Source organism: Pinus tabuliformis, chromosome 4_1 (assembly GCF_031772625.1).
Source record: "Pinus tabuliformis cultivar Carrire ecotype Pingquan chromosome 4_1, CPIR1, whole genome shotgun sequence".
Classification (NCBI taxonomy): Eukaryota; Viridiplantae; Streptophyta; class Pinopsida; order Pinales; family Pinaceae; genus Pinus; species Pinus tabuliformis.
The window spans coordinates 604,861,746-604,879,062 of record NC_142303.1 but is presented as its reverse complement, the minus strand read 5'-3'; the positions used below and the strand labels follow the sequence as shown (position 1 = coordinate 604,879,062).

The following is a 17,317-nucleotide window of genomic DNA, read 5'->3' as shown; positions in this document are numbered from 1 at the left end:
GTAGCAGCCCAAACACAATGAACAGTTGTGGTAGATCTATTCTCTCGGCTCAATAAAGATTATGTTAGAAGTCCTGGCATAACTCTGATATCAAAATAGGTTTCGATGATGGTCAAGAGATCCTTGGCAGACTAGTGAAAGGACACAGTCTCAACAGCATGATAGATGATATCATGGGCAACATGATGAATGGGCAGCATGATGTATGAGATGCATGGGCAACATGATGTATGGGCAGCATAGTGATCATGAGCGGCATGATGTAGCATGATGGTGCTACACAGTAAGGTGCAGCAAATGGACGAGATGCAACACTATGATAGGTGAATAAGTCACCTTAGAGAATCAGTTGAAGCAATATGTCTTCAACTGATCTCTGTAGATATCAAAAGTCAAAGCGTTGACTTTTATTGTAAATGTACTATCTCTCTCACTTTCTCTGCTGAACTTTGAAGAACATAAAAGAAGAATTGATCAAGGGTTTCCCCACATTGTGGGGTTTTTCCCTGGCTAGCGCCACATCTTGTGTCCTCTTGTCTTGGCTTGTCTTCTGTGATTTATATTTATGTTCTGTCTGCAGTTTACTTTAATGCTAATGTGATTGCTAATCTGGAAAAGATAATGAGCTAACTGTGAAAATTGAAATAACTCCTCTAGCATAGAACATACCTAAGACTAACAACAACTCTAATCTCAAGGTTGATCCAGAGTTATGTTGTCCTCTATCTTCTTCACATCCTGGCTCTTTTTACCATGACCCGCTTGATCAATTTGCTTCACTAGCTAGTTCCTCCCATTCTCTTGATTCTCACGTTGCTGGCTCAAATTGTGATAAGGTACAAGGCAATCACATTATGCAAGAAAAGGAGCATAAAGGTGAGGACACTTTCAATTTTTCCTCTCTGTTTTGAAATCTTCCGCGTCAAAACAATGAGTTTCCATTTCTGAACGATTCTCAACCTAGTAATCTCGGTGGAAAATCCAATACAATAAATTCTTTCAATCAACCCCCAGCCTTGGGCAGTAATCATTCCAATGATGATAACTCTATTTCCGTATGTCGTGACGAATGCCCAAGCACATCATATGATCTTCTGGTTTCTCATGAATATTTTAATTTAGATCTAGAATCTGCTTCGGTCAAAGAAGATGTTCATATCGAAACTTCCCCTTCACCTCACTATCCCTTGTGTCCTACCATTTGCAAAGCATCCACTTGCAATGGAGATACTCCATGCTCTTCAGTTTCATCATTCGATGAGTTATCCCCTCGATTGACACAAGGAGGTGAGGTTGTCCATGAGGAAATTGAAAACAATCAAAGCACGGAGAACTCTCCCCACCCCTTATCATCTTTTCTTTTGCATAAAGAAAACTCTCCAAATCAGCTTGCTCATGAGAGCTCACCAATTAATTATCTTAGAATGTGTTGTCAGAAGAGACTCTCCAATTGACTAATCTGAATGTTGAAGTTGAAAAGTCCAGTGAGACTTGTGACAAAGATGGCTGCCATCCAGTGAGCAGTTTTGAAATCAGCAACAACAACTATCCTCAAACCATGCATGATCTGGTTCAAGCTTCAAAATGTGATTCTACAATCCTGGAAAGTTTTGGGACTTGCCAGGGAGTTGAGGCACTTCAACTTCCATTGATGGTTATGTCAAGATCTCGCGACTCTGGTAAGCCCCCCGAACTAAATCATATTTGGTTTCTCTCGCACAATCTGTCTATCTGCATGGTTTCACTCGATGTGGATTTCCGCGTGAAAAATGTTTGGTATTCCGAGTGTGATCTTTTAAATTTTCAAGATTTTACTTTTGACCGAATTCAAGAATTTGTTACAGTTCATTCGTCTTCATGCAAATCTCTCACATCAAACTCGGGTTGGGAATGTCCATCTCTCATAAAGTCATGGAATTGTGAAGTTAATCATCTCAAGGACTATCTTTGCCTGCAAGAATCATACTTATTGAATTTATCCCTTAATGGTCAGCTCCTTGGTCTTCTTGCGAATATTATATTGCAAATATTTCCTCTCATCAAACCCAAAATCTCCTTGAGTGATAATGAATGCACAAGTTGTCACACGAATCAAATTCTTCTCCATTCACTGTGTCTCAACTGGTCTCATGCATTCGTAGTGCTAACATACTTTTTAGACTCTTTTGATGACTACGATCCTTGTACAATTTGTCACCAGTTGCAGGAAGGTAGTTTGTCATGTCTGACTCGCAAGGAACTTGATTCGATTGTTCAGAGCATTCGCAGTTGTTCAAATTGATTTTTCTTTGTTTATTTTAAACTAGGAATCTGATGCTTCAATCAGCTCATCTAACCATTTCTCTGCCTTTGGTGACTATCATTCAACTTATCATTTTCCCATCAGCAAATCCAATGACATTTGTTTCACACTCTTTGATATTCATTATTCAACATCTCTTTATTCAGATTTTTGTCAAGCAGGTGAGGCACTTTAGCCTTCACTGATGGTTATGGCAGGTTCTCACTGTCTTGGCATGAATGCCGAGAATGATCATATCTATTTTCCCTTACAAGATTCCCATCGTGATCCCGCTTCTCGAATCAAAAATTCATATTTTCAAAGATCACGAGGTTTTCAAGAGGGCCATCATGAATTTTATGATCCAATCGTTGAATGGCTGGAACAATCTTACCTGGCAAGCTCTGTAGCAAACAACAAGTTTCGATCTTTCCTCACGCTTGCCAAGGAGCTCAGTGTAGATGAAGACATATCCGCAAGAATATTTCAAGGTTTGTTGAAAAATGGTATTCATCGAAAAGGTAAGCATGTGAATTGGATAAGAGCAGTTGGTGTGACACACCTTTCCACCCACAGGCAAGACCTTCCTTTTCTTGTGCAAGTTTTTCAAGTTTTTGTATCTTATGTTGCACATCACTTTACATCTGTTTTAATTGATCATATTTTTGTGGATGCAAGTCAAGAACGACTACAGTGGCTTCACTAGAAATTTCATTACACATAATCCCGACCTTCTAGCTATTAGGTTAAGAGTAGGATTAGCTTCATCGTTAGCCTTCCCTTTCTTCCACTCATTCTACACTCATTTTCCATAGTCTTTCATCTGTTTTAATTGATCATATCTTTGTGGATGCAAGTCGAGAACGACTATGGTGGCTTCACTGCAAATTTCATTACACATAATCCTGACCTTCTAGCTGTTAGCTTTCCCTTTCTTGCAGTCGTTTTCCATAGTCTATCATCATTTCCTTATTCTTACTCTACATCATGTTTGCTATAGCCATTTTTTTCTTGTCTTCTAGTTTTGTTTCCTTGTTGTGTGTTTCTTTCTTCTCATCTTGTTTTCCTTTCTTGTTGAGTTTTCTTTTTTCTTTCTACACGCGAATAAGTGTTGTGCCTGGACCTGTTTTGGCTTCTTAGTATGTGTGTGGCCGAACTATAAAGAGCCTTGTGACACTTCAACATTTGTCCAGTATTGTGTCTGTCTTCCTTGTAATTGGTTGTATCTTTTGGTCGAAGAAGTTCCGACGGAAAATAAGATTCATTCGTAGAGAGAGTTTTGGTCCAACCATGAACCCACGTCTAGTCCGGAAACCTCATGCCTATACTCAGTTTTTCTACTTTGGTGTTCTCAAGCTTATCCAACTAGTCGAAATAGACAAGGGGAAAAATCTTAATGAGAAAACCTAAATAAGAGGTCCTTATATGCTTCTCTGAAGGAACAACCTCTCCTGCTATCAATAAGTCGGGACCCCTATTCTGCCCCAAAATAAATAACTGTCAATGCACAGTTCTTTAAATAAATAAATAAAGGCGAAAGAAGAGAAAGGCTTCCTACACAGAGAGGTGAAGCAAACAACTCCGCCGGGGTACTATCCAGGCTTGCTCACAGTGGAGCAATTTTTGTGTTCCTGCATGATTCCATCAGGGTATTGTCTAGGCCTGCTGGCAACGGAGCAACACCAGAAATGAAAACTTATACTCTGAAAATATTAAGCTCGCGAGCTACACTACCCTTCCCAAATCGAAACATTGTGATTATGTTGAATATTATGTTGTGTTCAACTGAGAAGGTATAGAGGGGACCATGTCTATTCGTGGGGTAAGTGGGAATACCAAGCTAATCTGCACAATGAATCAACACTCCCTGAAGAACCAAGGCCCTACACGAAAGGAGTTAACCAAAAAAGAGAAGTTGGATTCTACCAGTGTGTCACCAAGTGTTGTAGCGGCTGCAACACCCTCCAAAATTTTGGCCTACACTTGAATTTTGGAGCCTATTGTGGATCCTGTGATCAATCGTTCCTTAGTCACTTATTGGTAAGTTGATGATTTCAAGCTCCCTTCTTCAATCTTAAGAATCATTCACACTTTTATCTTTATATAGTTCGTGTCATTTTCGGGCATGGGGATTATCGCTTGTCATGCAACAGCAAAGGGAAGCTTGTTTTGCTTCAACGGGGAATCTTTGTGAAAATGGGTTGTTCTCATCACATAGACATGTTTTGCACTCATTTCCAAAGTTTTACACACTATTACACAGGTGTCGCCATTATCCTCACAAAGTCTATGATCGGAGCCGCACTTGTCGTAAGCTGCCACAAAGGTTGTTGCATTAAGCGAATTATGTTTTCATATCTTCTAGATGGTCTATGTTGTATCATTAAGTGTTCAAGTGTGTGATCGTAGTCAAGTTCTATCATTGTTCTCATCGGTTGTACTGATCCCACACTTAGCCAAATTCCAGAGTATTCCTAGCAACCTAACCTCATCCAACCTTCCTAAACTGTGCACTTCGCATCTACAACCCTCAAGATTTTTCCTTGCCTGCTAGAATTGTGCAATGCGTAGAAAGCCCAACCTCCCTTGGCATCCAAAACTGCGCAGTGGCTTCCTCTAGTGTCCTTCCCTCAACTGGAACCCACTGTCTCCAAAAACTGCGCAGTTTTTGTCCCTCAAGCATCTCAGTTGCCCAGTCCCCCTTGCTTCCTGAAACTGCGCAGACTTTTCCTCCCAGGGCCTTACCCCGCAGCACCCACTACCCGCTTAAACTACACAATTTTGTCTCTTAGTGGCCACTGCGCAATTATTTCCCTCAGTGAACACTGTGCAGAAATTTCCATCAGTCTGGCTTAAGTTGCGCATTGCGCAGTCTCAGTGATCAAACTTGACCCTTGGTTGCTTGAATTGCATAATTGTGCAGCCACTAGGCCTTCTCCCCTGGCCTGTCACTTAGTCTCGTCCCAGTTATGAACCCAAGTGCAGCGTCTTAGACTAGGGGTTTATTAGACTAATATCGTCTTGTCATGAGTAGATTACAGATACAGGGATTCTTCCAAGCTATGAAAAGATGACGAAGGAGATTAACAAGAAGGACATGCTAAATGACACTCACGGAGCTAAGGAGAAAAGATGGTTATCATATAAGAAAACCAAGGAACCGGGTATGATAGAAGATCGGGACCACATGAAGACTCCATCTGATGCATAACCCTTTGGAGGGTAGATATGGAAAACAAAGTACATCTTTTGAAATACACCTCTTAGTGAGGCATGAAGGACCGCTTATCATTGTTATATCATTATGTCTTCAATGACATGCATAGTTGCAAGCACTGAAAGTCATTCCATGTGTTTCCTCTAAGTGTCTTGCTCCCTTTCGCTTGTTGGATCAATTGTCGTCTTTTGGCATGTTTGGCTGTTATGTCATGTTTGCAAACCTTTTCTGGTGATATCGAAGGTTGGTCTTTGTGTATATGAGTTGTCTTAGCCATGTAAACACCTACCACACTTATACACAAAGTCTTGAGTTGTAAAGACCAACATAATTTAAATCATTAAATTCTACAGAATTTACACAATTAAAGTCAATTACAGAGTATGCATAATTCATCAATTTAATTCACATTTTCGTACCTGGTTCCCGAGTTTGATGTCAATTCCTTTCTGATGTAACTCCAATTACTTCCGATACCAAATGACTAAATCCTCCCAGCCAAGCTGAGCACAGCCTTGGTACTCAGCTCCAAAATACTTCTTAATTAGAGTATTTTGGTCCCCCATGCCCAAAAGCCTCAAGAATAATTGCTCAGTCCTGAAATTTTGATTCGGATACCCAGCTCAGAATTCAATCTCCCACTCTAATTATTCTTTTACTTCCCAGAAAAATCTCCCCTTCTACCTCAGCGTGCTTGGGATAAATACTCTTCTCAGGCAGTCACTGCCTTCTTCCACCACCTTCATTTAGATTTTATTCAATTTTATTTGACAGGTAAGGCTTTCATATGTAATGGGAGATGAGGGTATGTTTTTAGCTTGATATGATTGACGTAGTTAAATTTAAATGATTTTTTTGACTTTTATAAAGTTTAATTTATAATAATAAAATCAATAATTATATTCATATCAAATTTTGTTACATTAATTTAAAACTTTAACATATATATATATATATATATATATATATATATATATATATATTAACAATAATATAACTTATAACTCAACTCTATAATGGTCAACATTTACATTACAAGGATTGGAATTGCGAATTTTATTTAACAACCTGATAAGTACAAAGTATTTAATAATGTATATTTGAGTGTCGAATCTCTTTTCTCAATAATTTAGTATTTAGTCCCTTTTCATTTAATTAAATATTTTCCTAACAAGTATACTAGTGCAAGGCATGCGATGTGTGCATATGTAGCTATCGTATGCATGCTAATACTCTTTTGCTTATAGATCGAAATGGGTCATTACATGAGCACTATTGAACAATTGTCGCACTTGTCGTTTCTTGTTGTGAAGCAGTCACTCAGAGGGTAATGCTTTGCTTGTAGTTCCGATGGTTTGTGGTTGTCGTGTCGTCAAAGTATGCTAAGTGTGTGATCATATTTTGAGTTCATCACAAGTCCATATTTTTCCTCACACTTAGCAATTTTCGGAAATCTTCCCGACCAGACAACTCAGTTTCACTAGGCCCCGACTGAGCTGTGCACTGCGCAGTCTCAACCCTCAATGATGTGACCTTGCTGACTGGAACTACACAATTCGTAGTCACTTTCCTCCAGGGCAGTTTCACTGCGCAAATTCTAAAGTTCAGCAACCTTCCTTGACTCTCAGAGTTGCACAGCAGTTCCTTCCAATCCGACTTGAACTGGGCATTTCGCACTTTCAATCCTCGAGCTTTTCCCTTTCCTATTGGAATCCCACAGTGCATAGAGATCCCAACCTACCTTGGCCTTCAGAATTGTGCAGAGGTTTCCTCCAGTGTCTTCCCTCAGCCGAAGCTCACTGTCCTCAAGAACTGTGCAATTTTGGCTTCCAGGCCTCTCTGCTACCCAGTCCTCCTTGCCTCTGAAAACTGCACAGAACTGACCTCCCTTGGCCTCACCTTGCACCAGCCACTACTGACTTGAACTGCGCAATCTTGTCTCCCAGTGGCCACTGCGCAATTTTTCTCCTCAGTGAGGACTGTGCTCAAAAGTTCCTCAATCAAGCCTGAGTTGCGCTCTACGCAGTCTCAGTGATCAAGCTCTCTCCCTGCCAATTGGAACTGCACAATGCGCAATCACTGAGCCCTATATCCTAGCCTGACTTGTCCCAAGCTCGGTCCATGCACCATCCTAGAGTAGGGAGTTTTTGAAATGATGTCTTCCCGTCATGAGTGAATTGCAAGAACTGGTACACTCTCAAGTCATGGAGAGATGATGAAGAAGGAAAAGTAGGAGGGAAGCATGCCTAGAGACTCACTTGTAGCTGAACCGACAGATGAACCTATCAAGAGAAAGCAAAGGACACAAGTTTGCAACCACCTCCCAAGACCGAATATCATTGAAGACCCCACACCATCAAGCTATGCGAAGGATAAGAGAAAGAACATCCAAGAACAAACCTATCACTCAGCAGCAACAATGGCTTGACATTGCCGCCTCAACAATCTAGTCCATGTCAGCAGTGTCATGTCAAGTCATGTCATGAGTTGTCAAAGGCCACATCACTATTATGAGGCATGTCTATTGTAAATCGAATGTAATGTAAAGAGGAAGTCCAATGGACACACATGAATATGATGAGTCATGTTTGTTAAAAGGTCATAGAAGTTGAACAGTCATGAGGGTAGGCAAAAAGTCACAAGGGTCAAGCATCACCCCTTGGTAATATATATCCCCTCATTGTATGAGCAAAGGAATTTTCACCATGGCTCCTCCCGCAAGCATTAGAGAGATCAGTCAGTGCTTTGAGGAGCAAGGAGTGGCTCCAATGTCCCACTATTGGGGCTAGTGATGTACAATGTAAATATGTTTCTCGGAACTTTTGCTTAATTACAGAAGCCTTTTCAGGCCAACACTTTTCAATGCATAACTTATGGATGTTTGTAAGACTATTCTGTGAGCATTTGTATTTCATGTCTGTTTTCACATGTACTAAGATATTTGAACTATTTCAATTGTTTTAGTGCTTATCTTGTTGGGATCGTGTTGTAATGGTTGTTATTGTTGTCTCATCCTCGTGGACTATTCCGCAGCATACTAGACAAACCTTTCCTCACTCATCTGTTGTAACGACCGTCACGTCCTCTGTGGACTACTCCGCTGGATGGTAGACGGATCTTTCCTTGTTCATTGGTTGTAACGACTATCGCATCCGTTGTGGACTATTCTAGTGGATGTTGAACAGGTATTTCTGGTTTGCGTGCGTCTCTTCCTGGGTGGTACTATTACCTCTCACTTAGAGTCTCACTTTTCTCCCCCACTTTTGCAGTAGGAGAACCTAGACACAGTTGCGTTGCACACTCACCTTGTTGTTCAAAGATACCATTACATCACTCTCACGTGCTAACAGCTAGAAACAAGGAAAATATTTGAGGATTTGGCAACTGGGCCTTTATACTAGATGGGACTCCTACACCAAACAATGTGAGGTCTAATTGGGACTTCATATCGGGGAGATCCCCTTGGTTGACGGATTTCCAACACCGTCAACACGCTACTAATGTACTGCATGTGCTAGGATTGGGTATGAACCTAGTGTCTCAGTTACAGGACGTGCGGTACGATGTACACTTCGTATGGAAGAAATTGTATGTCAAACACTGTAGCTAGAAGAAGGTGAGACATATTGGAGCTCGGAGCAACAGGTTATACAGGTTGCAGCTCGATTCTCCAATGGAACTAAAAGGTAGTGATAATAGTAGTGGGAAGGAATTGAACGAACTATGGCACAGGAGGATGGGACATTTACACCATGGAGCACTTAAGATTCTCAGAGAAACAGTAAGGGGAGTTCTAGTTCTTAGCACAGAGCACGATGATGTGTGTAGAGGTTGCGTACTTAGGATGTATGCAAAGGAAGCATTTCCTATAAGTGACAACAGAGAAAATCGTGTGTTGGGATTAATACACTCAGATATTTGCAATCGTATGTCCACTAGAGCTCTTCGCAGTGGCGAGTATTTCGTCACCTTTATTGATGATGATTCCAGGAAGCCCTGGATCTATTTCTTAAAGACCAAAGATGAGGTCTTTGATCGGTTCAGAGAGTTCAAGGCTCTCGTAGAGAACATGACAGGGAAAAAGATCAAGGTGCTACGTTTAGATAATGGTGGAGAATACACGAATAAAGACATCACAGACTTCTGCGTGATGGCAGGCATCAAAAGAGAATGGACAACTCCATATAATCCTCAATAGAATGGAGTAGAGGAGCGAAAGGACGGAACAATAGTTGGGGATGAAAAGGCTATGTTGTATGACCAGGATTTGCCTAGATTATTATGGGCAGAGGCATGCAACACAGCGGTGTAAATTCAAAACAGGACACCCCATAGAGCATTGGGGAAGAAAACGCCATAGGGGTTCTTTACAGGAAAGAAGCCTGAAGTAAGTCATTTGAGAATATTCGGAAGTGTGGATTACTGCCACATACCAGATGAAAAGTGCAGTAAATTGGACCAGACTGCAGAGAAAGGGTTTCTCGTAGGGTATAGCAAGACCTCAAAGGCATACAAGATCTACATTCCTAGCAGCAGGAAGATTGTAGTGAGGCGAGATGTAAATTTCATGGAAGATAGAGCTTTCAGAAGATCTCGAGAAATGTCTGCAGGTGATCAATTAGTAGAAGTTCCATTAGTCCAACAACAAGGACAAGAAGTAGGAGGATAGTCACAGGGATCGAGTACGATGACCAGCACCAATATCTCTTCAGGGGTAGGAGATCCAAGGAGTTCTCAACAGACAGAGCAACCAGAACAGGTGGAGGAACTAATTGAACCTCCCACCACCAGTGGTAGATCCAGTAGGGAAGTGCGTTAGACCTTGAGGGACGCAGAGGAGTTTGTCGGAGCTCCTAGGACAGACAAGAGACAACGTAGATAGCTTGACAGATATCAAGCTTTGGTAGCTCAGGTTACAAAACCCTCCAGCTTTCAGGAAGCCGCACAACATCAGGTGTGGGTGGATTCCATGGTAGAAGAATACAGTTCTATCATGACAAATGATGTTTGGGAGGTAGTGCCTAGACCAGAAGACAGATCAGTTGTAGGTTCCAAATGGATCTACAAGATCAAGTAAGTTGCAAATGGCAGTGTAAGTACAAGGCTAGATTCGTGGCGAAGAAGTAAGCACAGAAGGAAGGGATAGACTATGAGGAGACCTTCGCCCCAGTTGTTAGATATACCTCTATTAGATCTATTATATCTCTAGCAACGCAAATGGGATGGGAGATTCACCAGATGGACGTCAAAACAACATTCTTGAATGGGGTGATAGAAGAAGAGGTGTATATAGAGAAACCTGAAGGCTTCGAAACTCATGAGAAGCACACTCATGTATGCAAGTTGAAGAAAGCCCTATATGGGCTCAAACAGGCACCCAGGGCATGGTATGGTCGGATTGACAGTTATTTGCAACAGTTGGGATTCATCAAGAGTGATGAAGATCTCAATATCTACTATTTGATCGTGGAGAATGAGCCTCTCATTCTGGTTTTGTATGTAGATGACCTGTTTTTAACAGGATCATTAGGGCTCATAAAGGACTGCAAAAGGAACCTTGAAGTAGAATTCGACATGAAGGATATGGGGTTGATGCACTATTTTCTAGGATTGGAGGTATGGCAAAAGAATGGGGAGATGTTCCTTGGCCAAGGGAGATATGCTACAGATATTCTGAAGGGATTCAGAATGCAAGATTGTCGACCCATGACGACGCCCATGATCACCAATTGGAAGAAGATAGAAGCATCAGGGGACAAGGAAGTCGACCCCACCTTGTACAGACAACTCATTGGATCACTCGTGTATCTGGTTAATGCTAGGACAGACATTTGTTTCGCTGACAATACCCTTCGCTAGTTCATGGTAAAACCGAAAAGGGTACATTAGGCAGCAGCTAGGCACATTCTTAGATATGTGCGTGGAACAGTCGGATATGGGTTGAAATATACTCGAGGGGATGACGTCGAATTATGCAAATTCACAGATGTAGATTGGGCAGGTAGTTCAATGGACAGGATAAGTACCTCCGAGTATTGCTTCAGTGTTGGATCAGGGATGGTTTCTTGGTGCATCAGGAAGCAGAATTCAAGAGCACTGAGCTCAGCAAAAGATGAATATATGGCAACCAGCACAGCTACGTGTGAAGCTATATGGCTTAAGAAGTTGCTTGTGAGTCTGTTCAAGAAAAAGATAGGAGCGACCAGTGTTTACTATGATAACCATAGTTGCTTAAAACTCTCTAAGAATCCAGTATCTTATGATAGGTCGAAGCACATTGATATCAGATGTCATTTCATCAGAGACTGCGTTCATCATGGGGTAGTCCAACTGCAATATGTTCCCACAGGAGATCAGGTAGCAGACATACTCACGAAATCTCTAGAGAGAGTTAAGTTCATCTAGTTCAGGGAATAGATGGGTATGGTGGAGAACCCGTTTCAGTAGTAGAAATAGAGGAATTATCAGTTGCAACAACAGCAGATGAGAGGGAGTTGTAGTGAAAATGCAGTGTTGGAAATAGTATGGCAGCATTACCATCAAAACAGATGCAACAGTTATCAGAGTTGCACAATAGTTGATGGGCAATAGCAACCAGACATCAGCAGCGTGACAAGAGATGATGCAGGGGCAGGGTGTTGCTTCAGTGGGTCGCAGCGCTAAACCACGTTCCTCGCTAAGAGGGAGTGTTAGTTTTTGTAGCATCGGATGTGTTCTAGCCACAAAATTTTGTGGAGTAGAATACATGACATCTCCAAAACCCAGAAATTGTTTTTGGAAATTCCACCTAGAGACGACTTAATTAAAATAATTAATCATTTTTAATGTTTTCTAAGTCTACACTTAGGAAATATGATCAATTAAAGGGAATTAATTAAGTCATGGTTTGAATGTTCTAGAAACTCACACGGATCGACAAGGAAATAATCTGGGTCGTCGATATGTTTTAATCATGGTCATTGGTGTTCCAACAGAAGATTATAAGAAGTTGATGGGTAGATGGAGAACACACCAATGCAGTTAATCAGTTGCCCAGACAGATCGATTTTCTCAGTGGCTAAAGTTTAGTAGAGGAGATAGAGCCAGAGGGTGAGTTGCAGGGGGGAGAGAGAGGGTATCAGCAGTGGTCCGGGAAGTGCAGGACAAATTCAACAAGAGACAGCATGAGGAGAGACGTAGTTCACTAGAGCACTGCGTAGTCACTGCATAGAGGGTGACGCGGAGACACCAGTGTATGGGCAGAGGGTCCATCTCAAGGTCAGGAAGTCGCTATGGAGGGTGAGAAATTTGATACTAAATTTCTCTCAGTATTTTTCCTCTTTTCTGTTGTCTGAATTCTTATACATTTTTACAGCTAAAGAATTAATAAATAAACCCTCATCTCTTGCACCGGTTTTCCCACATTGGGTTTTTCCGGGGGACAATTGTCCAAAAATAACTGTGTCAATATCTTTATGTGTGCTATAATTTAAAATAACTGTGTCAATATCTTTATGTGTGCTATAATTCTCTAATTTTCCAACATTTATTTCCCCCAGTATTTGTTTTGTGAAGGCTGCAGTGTATATGTTTCAATATTAGCCATAGGAAACTGCAAAGAGTTTGTTTAATTAATTTAACAAATAGAAGACATATTATCAGTTGTTGCAGTATATTTCTGAGTTTTGGAATTTTCACACCTTCCTCACATCAAAATTGATTTTATTTTCAAGGGTTTCTACTTAGAATTTTTGTAAATAATTTTTGAATTGTTTCTCAATTTTTTTCTCTTGCAAATCTGATTTGGCTTCCACTTTTTGGAGATCAGATATACATATTTTTTGGACTCAAGGTTTCATTTATGTTTATTTGGGCTATTTTCTGACCTATTGGCTCATTTTTGGCCTAGCCACAAGGCCTTTAGGGCCTCATTTTTCTTCAGATATTAAGTGACTAACCCTTGGTTGTTTGCAGAGAAATCGTTCACATTTTTGAAGGGTTTATCCATCGATTTTTTGGCTAGGAGCTAGCCTTTTGGGGTTGATCTTTGGAGATCATTTTTGGAGAGTAGCCACAAGGCCTTAAAGGCCTCTTTCGTCTAGCTAAGGGCTTAAACAGGGCTAAAAAGCCTCTCCGATTTGAAGCATATTCATTGGAGAGTTATCAAAATTTTTCAGGAGGTTAAAAGCTTGAAAATTTTACAAATTTATCATAAAAAAATTATTAAAATCTTTTCTAGCCTTTCCTTTGCAAGGTCATGAGCTTTGAGGGTTATACTTATCAAGGTCATGGGTTTCTAGATGCTTGGTAGCAAATCGTTTGCCATTAAAGTTCATCATCTATTGACTTGTGACCTCTTCTTTGATATATTGAAGCTTGAGGAGGAATTGGTTGTTGTAGGGTTCTAATCATCTTTGTAATCTCCTCAAGGTTTTGGAAGAGCCCTTCTCACTATCTAAAGGGTTTCTTCTTCATTGTAATAATAATAAAAGTGACCTTGTTCTTGAAGGGAGCCTGGGATTCAATTCCTTGGTACCCCCCTCCTTATTTGAAAGGGAGGACCTCTCACCTCTTAGCTTAGCTTCTCTTTGCTTTAGTTTTGGATATTATTACTAACCCCTCTTCCTTGCTTTCTTTCAGCAACTTGGATTTCATTGTCACTTTCTCTTGTCTCTAATATCATTTACATGGTAGATTGGTGGTAGTTTTTTTTCTTATCACAGTTAGCAATCTCATTTGTCATCTTTCTATTGTGTCTTTGTCATATAATTCTCACTCATCTTTCTATTGTGTCTTTGTCATATAATTCTCACTCGCTTTAATTGTCATAATATAGCATAAGTGAAGACATCTTAATAAGCACTATAACTAAAGGCATTCGAGCTATTGTTTCTAACATCTAATTTAATTGCATCCCATAAAGGGGCTTGCTTGAGACCATAAAGGGATTTCTTAAGCCGACATACAAGGCTGGAGTCTATTTGTATAAAGCCAGTAGGTTGTTCCATATAGATTTCTTCATGCAAGTCTCCATGTAAGAAGGCAGATTTAACATCCATCTAATGGACTTCCCATTTGAAAGAGGCATCAAGGGAAAGAACAAGGCGGATAGAGTTCATTTTGGCAATAGGGGAGAAGGTTTCAGTATAGTCAATGCCTTCAACTTCTGAAAAACCCTTAGCAACAAGACGAGCTTTATGTTTATCAACTTTTCCATCTGGGCCATACTTGGTTATGTAAGCTCATTTGCATCTAACAAGTTTTCGCCCCTTTGGAAGAGGAACAATATCCCATGTATCATTTGCCAATAATGAACAATATTCTTCATTCATAGCTGCGTCCCAATCTAGATGGCCTGAAGCTTCTGCAAAGGTGTCTGGATCATAATTAGTTGAAGCTTGAGCCAGTAAAGAAGAGGCTCTATCGAACTGAGAACGTGTACGTCGTTGATCTGTAGGATCACCGGCAAGAGCACCTGCTGCATTGATCTGTAGGATCACCGGCAGGAGCACCTGCTGCATTGATCTGTAGGATCACCGGCAAGAGCACCTGCTGCATCCCGAGTAGCACGAACCCATTTTGGAAGCTGAGGAGCTGAAGGAGGATCCTGAGAAGGTGGGGGAGGATTGTCATCCTCGTTGTCATCATCTAAAGAAGATAAATTTTCAGAAGTAGAAGGGATAGAGAGAGGTGGCACATCCGCCAGACTAGGATCGTAGGCCGATATATTTTCAGCAAACTTTACATCTCTTCTAATGATAACATTTTTGGACTTAAGTGGAATAAGTCTGTATCCTTTGACATCTTCAGAATATCCAACAAAATACATTTTTCACTCTTAGGTTCTAAAGCTTTATGTTTCTCATCTGGAATATGGGCCCATGCTTCACTTCCAAAAACACGAAAGTGACTTACATCTGGTTTAATTGAGCTCCATGTTTCTTCTAGAGTGATATTCTTTAAAACCTTAGTAGAGTGCGATTTATTATGTAATTTGCACAATTAATTACTTCTGCCCAAAAATTAAGACTAAGTCCTTTAGATTGAAGCATACAATTAGCCATTTCCTTTAAGGTGCGATTCTTCCTTTCAGCTACACCATTTTGTTGTGGAGTATATGGAACAGTATGTTTCATTTGAATTCCATTCTCAGTGCAAAAGTTGATGAATTTGTTGTTAACATATTCTCTGCCATTATCAGATCTTAGCTTAAGAGTTTGATGTCCAGATTGTTTTTCAACAAAGGCCTTAAAGGCCAAGAACATGTTAAATACTTCACTCTTGAGTTTTAAGAAGTATACCCAAGTGCGTCTGGAGAAATCATCTATGAAAGTTAAGAAATACTTGTAGCTAGAGAATGAAACAACTGGAAGTGGACCACATAAATCACCATGCACAAGTTGTAAAGGGGTTGAGGCGTGCCAAGAGGCACGTTTTTCAAAACTATCCTGATGATGTTTTCCAAGTACACATTCGAAACAAACACCATCTCTGCAGGATACCATTGGAAGACCTGTCACCATATTTTCTTTACATAGATTCTGAAGGGAGTGATAGTTTAAGTTACCAAATCGCTCATGCTAAGTTTTCTCACTTCATCATTATAAGCAACAAATACCGAGGGAAGATTTGATGACCCAAAGTTGTTAAACTTATACAACCTTGTAAAATCATCAGCAATGCCAGTAGCTAAAATTTGTCTAGGATCTCTTAGTTCCTTAATTACAACATCGTGAGGTGAAAATTCAACGATTTTACCTTCACCTGAATGAGTTATCTGATATACAGATAGAAGGTTGCAGGATAAGATTGGAACACATAATACATCATTAAATTGACCATTGTCTATATGAACAGTTCCAGTCCCTACAACACTAAGAGATCTATCATCACCAACATATATATTTTTGGTGTTACAATCATTTAAATAAGAAAACATGGCTTTGTTTTTGGCCATGTGATAAGAAGCTCCAGAATCAATGAGCCACTCATGAGAATTAGAAGAAAAAGATACATTTAGTGCATATCCAAACCGAGATGTTTGACAACCACATGCAAAAAGTGCTATTCCTGAAGATGAAGTTGAAGTTGAAGAGTGCTCCAAATGGATGTTATGCTTCTTCATTGTTGCTTCCAAGGCTTCCATCTTCTTAAAGCATTTGGATTCTAAGTAGCCATCTCGATAACAAAAGTGGCAATGTCTATCAGTCTTCTTCCCTTTGTTTTCATTTTCCTTATCATTTTGTTGAAATGATTTTTCATTTTGAGACTGAAATTGCTTGGGACCCTTGTTTGGTTTAGGACCATTCTTTTTAGGATACGACTTCTTAGGATTCTTTGAATTTGGTTGCTGCTAAGCGGCTAAGGCTTTCTTAGAAGAGTTTCCAAGATTAAGAAGACCAAGATGTAAGAGTTTTTCTTGTTCTCTTATTAAAGAATCACAAAAGGCATCAAAGGAAGGGGACTTGTAGTCTTTTCCTTGAGAAATGAAGGCTTCTATTGTAGAATGGAAGGTGGAAACAAACATAGAATAGGCTGGTCCCAACTTAGTAAGAACGGAATAGATAAGGTTACCATCTTCTTTCTTAACCTTAACACCTTCCAAGAGAAGTCTAAGGGTCTTGAACTTGGAAAAAAAATCTTCAATGGAAGAAAAATTATTGGGGTCCAATGTAAGCAACTCATTTTCGAGTTGATGGGCTCTAAGTTCATTTTTAATTCCAAAAACTTTAGTGATCTGTTTCATTGCTTCACTAGGAGTATCAAGTTCTGCAATATGGAATCTAAGGTCTGGAGAAATAGACATCCCTATCAACCCACATGCTTGATCTTGCCTATTT

At 40.2% G+C, this 17,317-nt stretch overlaps 1 protein-coding gene across 1 annotated transcript in view; it reads right to left on the bottom strand.

Annotated features, from left to right (window-relative positions):
* The window catches only part of LOC149177456 (gamma-glutamyl peptidase 5-like), a 396,345-nt gene that overhangs the window by 216,331 nt on the left and 162,697 nt on the right, over window positions 1-17,317 (bottom strand). The window lies entirely within an intron of this gene.